The sequence below is a fragment of the Musca autumnalis genome, unplaced genomic scaffold (assembly GCF_047663935.1).
Source record: "Musca autumnalis isolate F117 unplaced genomic scaffold, ASM4766393v1 scaffold_4, whole genome shotgun sequence".
Classification (NCBI taxonomy): domain Eukaryota; kingdom Metazoa; phylum Arthropoda; class Insecta; order Diptera; family Muscidae; genus Musca; species Musca autumnalis.
In genome coordinates, this window is record NW_027411977.1 from 180,035,868 (window position 1) to 180,045,865 (window position 9,998).

Genomic DNA, 9,998 nt, shown 5'->3' on the forward strand with positions numbered 1-9,998 from the left:
ACCCGACCACGCCCATTTTTATAAATATGTTATATATCCAAAATTTAAAAATTGTTAAGTGTCTTCGTCCGTTCAAAACAGCCTGACAAAAAATACAATGACCCAAAATCAGATTTGTTTGTATTGATTTACGGACAAACCAAAGGTGATAAGAAAGTTATTCTCTCCCAGTAAGCATGCAATCAAAAATGACAAAAATATAATAACACTGTGCAACGGTAAAAATAACTTATACATACTATTAATTTGTGTTTATATATAGGAAAGCTAAAAAACTCTACCACGGCACAGTGGTCCCACTTGTATGGAAAAGAGTGCCAAAAATAGTTCTGATCGAGCTACCGCCTCCAAATTTTAAACGTAGGTTTATAACAAGCCAAAAAGGATAGAGAACCATTTTTAGTGGATGTAGGTCCATATTTGGGTATAGATCCCACAGAAAGGTACCACCCGATTTGTGGTATTTTGACGATTTTGGCCAAATTAACCAACCGATTTGGATGTTATTTTGCATTTTGAGTTCTGAGTGAATAAACTACCTACTTGTAAAAAATATTCAATATAGGTGGTCCACGTTAAGGTATAGCCGCCATATAAGTGTACCCTCAGATTTTCGGTATTTTGAAAATTTTAGCGAAATTTTCCAACTGATTTGGCTGTAATTTGGTATTTTGAGTTCTGAGTGAACCAAATACCTCCATGCAAATAATTGTCAATATCGGTCTACGTTTAGGCATAGCCCTCATAAAAACGTATCTCCCGATTTTCGAAATTTTGACGATTTTACCCACATTTTCCAACCGTTTTGGCTGTAATTTTGCATTTTTAATTCTGAGTGAGCAAAATATCTCCTTGCCAAAAATGTTCATTATAGGTCCAAGTTTAGGTATAGCTCCAATATAAACGTACCTCCCGATTTTCGGAATTTTGACGATAATACGGGCGTGGTGTAAGAGGAGTAACTTAGCGGGTGGCAGATGGGGGCAGCTGGACTTTTTTAATCGTAAACCAGAGACTATCCCCTGCATTCTACAAAAAAATTCGAGACTCACAAATGCTCACAACATTAGTAAAACTCAACATAAATTAATAGTAATTATATTAACAATATCAGAAAAAGTCATTTATTAAGAATTTATTTTTAATGAAGTTAGAAAACTAATTATGAATTTGTTTTTTCGTAAAAACATTGCCAATGCCATCACCTATAAGTTTCATTTTGAAAATTGCACATTTACATCTCCAATTTTTTATAATTTTACTCATAACCCACGAATGCTTTGCCGATGTATTTTTCGTTTTTAAGGCCTCACATACAAATCACAACTTCTTCGACTTAACTTGGCGTATAACCGCTGTAAATTTTCAAAAATTAGGCTGGATGTTAAAAATTTGATATGTTTAGAGAATATTTATTTCAATCGCAATAAAATTTGTCGCTATAAATTTTTCGATTCTTGTCCACGGGCGGAACCACTGTGCACGGGTTTGAATGTCAAACTCATAAAACGTCTTAGTTTTGTCAATTATTCTCGGCTTAAGAACTACAGGGCATTATTTACCTCTAATATGAATTGGTACTAGTTTGGTCCATACTAGAGTGATTTCACTGAAATTTTTGACATGAAAGTAAAGAAAATGTAAACAAAATCGCTGTGGTTGTTTCATAGGAGTATAGCAACAAATCCAAAATGACGAATACATGATGCTATTGTTGGTATTTGATGATAGTTAGTCCTCATTAAGAATAAAATTCATAAAATGTCATAATTTTTAAATATTTTCCGAAAACTGGAGTATTGTGGAAAATTCATTGATTTTCGAAAACTTTTATTTGAGACTTTGTAATTATTGGTTTGGCCTGCTATTTTTGGGAAATTCCTTATCTATTGCTCTGTTTCAGAACCTGAAAGAGTCTACTATTTTAAAATTTTTGTAAATTTTTTCTATAAAAACTTGTAAAACAAGTAAGAACGGCGTTAAGTTCGGCCCGACCGAACTTTTTAACCCTCCAACATATATTGAAGTGAATAAGAACAATTTGGTTCATTTTGTTTTGTTTATGAAATACTACACAACAGACAATATAAAATTACAGCAATCTCGATACGAAAATTTGACAAAAAAAAAACCCTCCACTTAAGTGTGTACCCCCACGATCAGTTTTGACTGTCGATTTTTTGTGAAATATCGATAAATGTCAAACTGTTCAGCTGATGACTGACAAAAATGAAGGGCCACGCTGGCAAGCAACCGATTATTTGAGCAAAACTGACAGTCAAAACTGATCGTGACAGTTTGTTGGTGTTACTCTTGTGCCAGACACTGCAAATAACACATGAAAATATTTTAGCTTTTAGGAGAGAGCGGAGTTGAAGGAGCTCCCTTTCTCCCTTCTTACCCATAAGCTCAAAATATTTTCATGAAAATTTTCATAGTCTGGCATAAGACTTACAGTAACTTTTCTATTTTATGGGAACACAAAAATTCAATTGACAACCAATTCGGTAGAAATATGTGACTAAAATCGTCAAAAAAAAATTTATATGGGGGCTATACCAAAATGTGAACCAATAGTGTCTGATATTTTATATACCAAAATGTGAACCTATAGTGTCTGATATTTTACAAGGGATGTTTTATACCTGTAAAAATGTGTTGTACCTTTAGCGAAGACAAAATACTTTCAAAACACTGAAAATCGGACGTGGGCCTATACCGACAAATTTCTAGTGGATCGTTATATACCCCCAACGAAGAGTTAATACCAAATAAAAACCATTTCGGTGGGATATTGGAGCCAAAATCTTCAAAATATGTACCGGAAGAAGTGCACCGATATAACCCATCTTCGAACTAAAACTAAATTTGGTCAAAATATTATGAAACCCCCATTTTTGACCAAATCGACCAATCTGTTCGAGAGTTATCGTGCCCTCCAGCAATCTAGACAGACATTGCTAAATCGACTTCAAATTGTCTGAAACGGATTTCGTCCAAACATACTTGGGATCTAAAACCATTATTTCGATGAGGCACATGTTGCCCGTATTAGCATAAATGCTGAGGTTATAAAAACAGCCAGATAAAATTATCTAGGACTATTTTTCTAACAAGAAAAGCGTTCCCATAATTCAAATATTAGCAAAATTTGGACTACTCTGTAAACAAAAATTTTCTGACGATTTTCAAAATTTAATTGAGGGGTTGACGATTTGTTTGACGATTTTGGGCTAAAAATTTTCCGCAACGCTCTATAGCCCCCATTTGGCGGTTCCTCCCAATTTCGTAATTTTGTTGTTTTGTTTGTTGTAATTTGACATTTATGGTTCCCAGTGGTCGAGAAATTTCTGTTCCAAAAATTATAAAAGTTCACGTGTTGGAATGACCTCCATATAACGGTACCGCACGATTTCAGGTACCGGCTGGCCTCCATTTTTAATTCTGCAAAATACTAGAATTTTATCTTATTGACCACCATTACCAGAAATTGTCGTATAATAGAACGACTTTAAAGACCAACATATCGCAAAACCATGAGCCGTAAACGATTACACAAGTGAGAGCAAAACATAATATAGTCCAAATTTTTGTTTTTACACACATATTGAACAAACATCTGTAGTAATTGAATAAAAACTATTTCGAATAAACTATTATATTATATGATTGCTTTAAGTCTGGAGTACTCCCTCTTTGGCTTAAGTTCATCATTCCCCTCTTTTACAGAGAGTATTGTTTACAAAACGCACTGAAAAATGATTTCATCCCGTCGAATGGAAATATCGAATGGAAATTCTCATGTAAATAAGAATGATGCCCACTTTTCGATTTTCCCAAAAACCACCAGAATATTATATTCATAGAATTTTCATATATTTGTTTTGAGATAACAACCTTATCAAGTACAGAGTTTTAATGCAGCATATACATGCGTATACTTAGAGATTGGTATTATTTATGTTTTGTTCTTATCTGTTCAACAAACGTTTAGATTTTTAAATACATGAAACATAACATAAAAACAGCTTTTATAATTAAACCAGCAAGATCGCCACAGACGAATTTTTGATATGTATATGGTAAATAACAAAAATGTTTTGCAATCGATGAATTCGAGTTTCACCCTTTCAGAATTCGCGAACTGTTAACATATTCTATAAAGTATGACTACAATTCTTTAAAATGAAGTGTTTTAGGAGGGATCCCATAATGTCGACCATTAAAATTAATTTTCGTGGAAGCTGTGTTGGCATCAATGTAGAAAAATGGGTAAAAATGGGTTGAAGCCAACAAGTTTTTTTATGTTCCCATGCGATTTCTGGTTTAACCTTACATTTTATAGACCTATTCCCAAAGAATGAATCACATAATGCTCCATGGGCAATAAGATAGCAGTGTATGATTTTTCGATATATCCACTGCATCCACCTAAAATTGATGCTGACATTTTGAAGCCGAAATTTCGGGGTTTTTTGATTTTTTTTAATAATCCGGACGCGCAAGATGATAATATTCCAAACAATATTCCAAACCAAACTCATAGAACTCGTGATTTTACGTCGTTTGGTGCATATCTCATGAGTGTGCTCCTTACAGCATTCTAGTAATTGGAGTCGAAAGGCCAAAATTTCATGCGTGAATTTTCTCACAAAACATATTTTTTGCGTGTAAAATTTACAACTGTCATTCAATTTCCTTTGAAACCCGCGTGAATTTAGTTTTTTTACGCGACGGTTCTAATGAAGCCTTCCGCGATCGAATTCATCTACTAAAACCGCGGATATAGATACCTTGAAAATCGGTAAATCAGCAAAAATATATTTTGACAAATCCGCGTACTAAACCGCGATTTTCTTTAAAATTTTTTACATATATGGAATCCTTTACTCGCGATTATAATATTTGCGAAAACACGTGTCATAAAAAAACAGAGATACGCGAGTAATATGGGTATTTCGCCAAAAATTAAATGTGGAGGCACATCCTCGGTTTTTGAAGAATCTATTTGAAATAGATGTATATTGACGTATTTTTGATGGGCGCTGATGAAACCGAATGTGCATCAAAATCGTATGCACATTGCGCGTCTTTTACCAACTTTAAGGTTTTTTGCAGTGCATGATGCAACTGGCGGCACACAATGGCCGCTGAATGAAACATCGAAATTTGCATAAATATTGAAAGAGATTGATTCGCTTTATCTAAAGTCGGATGCGCATCAACCGACTTTAACTAATACGCGAATTACAGGATTTTCAATTTTCATATCTTTTAAATGATAGTAATTTTAATATTACTCTTAATTTCCTATCCTTATAAGTTATCACAGTAAGCAGTTAAGCTTTCACGATGGTAAACGTAGAAAAACTTAAAGACCCCTTAGTAAAAAGAGATATAAAAGAGCGGGTAAATTCCACACTGGAGAACATCGATAGAGGCGACCTTGAAAATATTTGGAATAATATAAAATGCAAAATTAATTCAATTACAAGAAATAATTTAGGAAATCAACCCCAACAAAAACAAGAAGAATGGATTACTGACGAAATTAGGAATCTTCGTCTAGAACGTAGTAAATATCGAAACACTAATTTTGAAAGATACTGGGAAATTTATAAGGAAATTCGCAATGCAACCAGAACAGCAAAAAATGCAATCTTACAACAGAAATGCCAAGAGATTGAAATGCTACAAAACATGCACGATGACTTTAACTTACACAAAAAGTTAAAAGAAGCTGCTGGAATACACAGGAATTCATCATCAGGAGTATTATTAGATGAAAATAATGAAGCTGCATTTGAAATATCCGACAGAAAACGAATTTGGAAAGATTACGTCACTAGGATGTTTACAGATGACGAGAAGTCAACATATGATTTTAATCAACCCGCTCTGACCGGAACTCATATAGAAAAGAACGAGGTCGAATACGCAATTGCTTCACTTAAAGATAGAAAAGCAGTTGGTCCCGACGAAATTCCCTCAGAAATTTTAAAGTTAATAGATGGAGAAAACATAGACATGTTAGTCACACTTTTTAACCACATATATGACAAACAAAAAAAAAACATTGTACCACAACATCCCATACGGGACAAGGGAGACTTCTCTCATATCAATGAGTGCACCCCGATTCATATTATCTCAATGATATGGGACCTACTGTTTATCGCCGAGTCCGAACGGCGTGTCTTAAGACACCACTTGTAGAGAAGTTTTTCAAGGCTGAAATACTCAAGTAATGTCGCCAACATTACTGAGGGGTATTTTGCCACCGTTGAAAAATGTTTGATATTGCCTGGCCGGGGAATCGAACCCCCGACCTTCTGCGTGCAAGGCGGGCTTGCATACCATTGCACCACGGTGGCACCCATACCACATATATGACAGTGGTCAATATCCACAAGACTGGCTAAAATCGATTTTCATAACCATACCAAAGAAAAAGAATGCAAAGTAATGCGATGAATATAGGCTTACTAGCTAAACCCGATGCGCTTTGCTGCCCCGAATAAGGTACATAATAAAGCAATGCCAATAATTAAATTCCCTTTAAATTATACAATTTTTTTAAATATTTCAGTGCATAATATATAGTGCTATGTATGGAGCTTAATATGATATTTTTGTATGGTGCAGGAGGAAACGCTCCTCTTAAATCCTTTCGGACTATAGGTACTCTTACGTAGGTCACATTTACAAATTATACTCTTATGTGGTATGTGGTACTTAGTGTGTGGTATTTAGTAAATGTAGTCTTCGTTAATTTCTTTCTGACTATAAGTACAGGCGAACTATAATGATGACTTTTACTGACATCAAAATCGCTACTTAAATGACGAATCAGAAATTCAATATTTGATACTTTTTAATAAAAGAACAAACTGAAATCTGAGCTGATTTCACAATAATTTTGCACATATTTTACAAATCTTGACAATAATTTCAATATAATTTGTCAAACTTAATTGGACATACATAGCATGTTTGATATATCAAATACATGAAATCGGCCGAAAATATGTTCGAGCTATAACTAAATCTGCTCGATTTCAATATATATTGGGAAATTGTTTGGACATGTATAACGTGTTTGGTGCATCAAATATATAAAATCTGCTGAAAATATATATGAGAGCAATGCTCAAGTCTTAGCCGATTTCAACAAAATTTACCAAATTTATTTGTTTGAAAGAAATTGTATATTTATATAGCGTGTTAATATATATGGGAGCTATATTCAAATCTAAACCGATTTCAATATAATTTGGTATACTTATTTCTATACCAAATTCCGTCTCACAATCCAAATTTGATCAAATACATGAAATCGACCGAAAATATGTTCAGTAGCTATATTCACATCTGAATCGATTTCTATATAATTTGCAAACTCTACAAATACCCAATTCCATCACACATTCAGAATTTCATTGAAATTGGACATACATAGCGTGTTTGAAGCATAAAATACATCAAATTGACCGAAAATACATATGAAATCGAAATCTGAACCCATTTCAATATAATTTGAAATTTCATTGAAATTGGATAAACACGCTACGTGTTTAGTACATCAAATACATCTAAAATATATGAGGCGCTCAGCGCGAAAACGGCCCACTGTATCGGGGGTTCATATTAACAGTGGCCAAAAATGGATGGAGTTATCGTAGGTACATCAATTTTGGTACACGTACCTATTATTGACTTACAATCTACAGGATAAAAAATTGGGATGGTCGGTCCACGTTTTGATATAGTCCCCATAGAACCGTACCTCCCGAATTTCGGCATTTTAAAAGTTTTAGGCATAATGATCAACCGAAATTACTTAAATTTGGTGGTTAGTCTTCGGCAGAGGTATAAAACATTCCAAAAGAGTATTGTGGGTGTAGGTCCACGTTTTGATATCGTGTATAGGTCCACGTTTTGATATCGTGCATAGGTCCACGCTTTCATATAGCCCCCATAGGAAAGTAACTCCCGATTTTCGGTATTTTCGACGTTTTTGCCTGATTAACACACCGAAATGGCTGCAAGTTTGTATTAAGTCTTCGTTATAAGCAACTTTCTACCAGAAATCTGTTGGTATAGGTCCTCGTCTTCATATAGCCCCCATAGAACCGTACCTCCCCATTTTTGGTATTTTGAATGTTGTGGCCTCAATATCCAGGCGAAATTACTGAAATTTAGTGTTTGGTCTTCATATGTTTTGTAAACATATTGAATACATCAAACTCTTGTCTTTATATATGAGCCATTTCCTAAAAAAAGTTTTGACCGATTAATGGTAAAAAACGGTCCATTTTTTGTAAAAAATCGAATTTCGACTTTCCCTGTTCACCATTTTTTAAAAGTCTCTCGTTTTAAAGCAATATTGTTAAGTACTTAATAAGCCCACAAAAATATATGATGATCGGTTCATTCATTTTCGCGCTATAGCCAACACCGCAAAGCGCTTACTTAAAAATAAGATATTTATATTCTAATCAATAAATTTGTATTCCAAAGTACTTGATTTTTACCACTTTTGGCCACGGTTGGGACACTGTGCGGTCTAACCCACATGCCCAAAAATTGAATTGTCTATAAGGATTTTGAAATATATTCTAAAAAATTCCATATTGCATTATTTTAGAAGGGAGTAAAACCTAGTTTTTTAGTAGACAGTTCAATAGGTTCTGTTTAGATCTTTATAGCCTGTTTGATTTGTTGGTCATGTGGGATTGGTCGTTTTGGCGCTGAGCACCACATTTATGACAGCTATATCCAAATCTGAATTGATTTCAATATAATTGACAAATATATTTTAAACCACATTCCAAATTTCAATGATATTAGACATACATAGCGTGTTTGTTTTATCAAATATATAAAATCGGTCAAATCATCAAATCGGCCGAAAATATATATGGGAGCTATACCGAAATCTGAGCCGATTTCAATATAATTTGGTATACTTATATTTAAATTACTTTCCGCCACACACTTAATTTTTGGAGACTAAATCTAATATCGTTCTATAGATATCCGCATACAACTTTTACATATTTTGGAGATACCTCCGATCCCGATGCTGTACCTCCAGTTCAACGTAGAATTTCAAAAATGTATATATATCCAAAGTTACTTTCAGGCGATACAGCAATATTCTCTGAAAATCTTTCTTAAAAATATATTTTTGCAAATTTCCGCGATATCTGAAAAATTATATACGCCAGATCCTTCCATGGACAAATACGAACAGGTTGAGACCATATTCTCTGACAATCTTTCTTTGAAATATATTTTTGCAAATTTTCGCGGATTTTTCGCGATGTTTCAAAAATAAAATACGTTGGATCCTTCTTTGCATAAATACGAATATTTTGATACAATTTTTTCTGACAATTTTTCTTCACAATATATTTTTGCAAATTTTCGCGGATTCTTCGCGATATCTCAAAAATAAAATACGTCAGATCCTTCCTTGGATAAATACGAATATTTTAAGACAAACGCGAAACAAAGCGGTTGTAAATTGGTCGAGTTTTTGATTCACGTACGAACGTCATTTGAGTTTTATATAATAGATGAAATAAATTCGTCTCGCAATTGCCAATCTATACCAATTTACATATATTTATATTTGGTTTATTTTTCCGCGGTTTTAAATACATTGCAATATGTCTTACAATACATATTTTTTTAGTTCTTCTTCGAAATTCTCACTTTGGCTGCAATTTAAACCGCGATAATGACGCTATTTTGAAAAATGCCATTCATATTAATACATTTTGACATGTTCTTTTTTCAATGCCAACTAAAAAATTATTATAATTTAAAGTTGCAAAATCGACTTTTTGCCTCAAAAACAGGGCAAATTACCTATAGTGCATTGTGAGGAATAAAATGAAACCTAAGTCGTGAAGTTGGGAGCTATAGTATTAATGTTATTTGCAAAAATACAAAGAAAATATGACGAAAAAAATAAAAATCATGTTATTCTA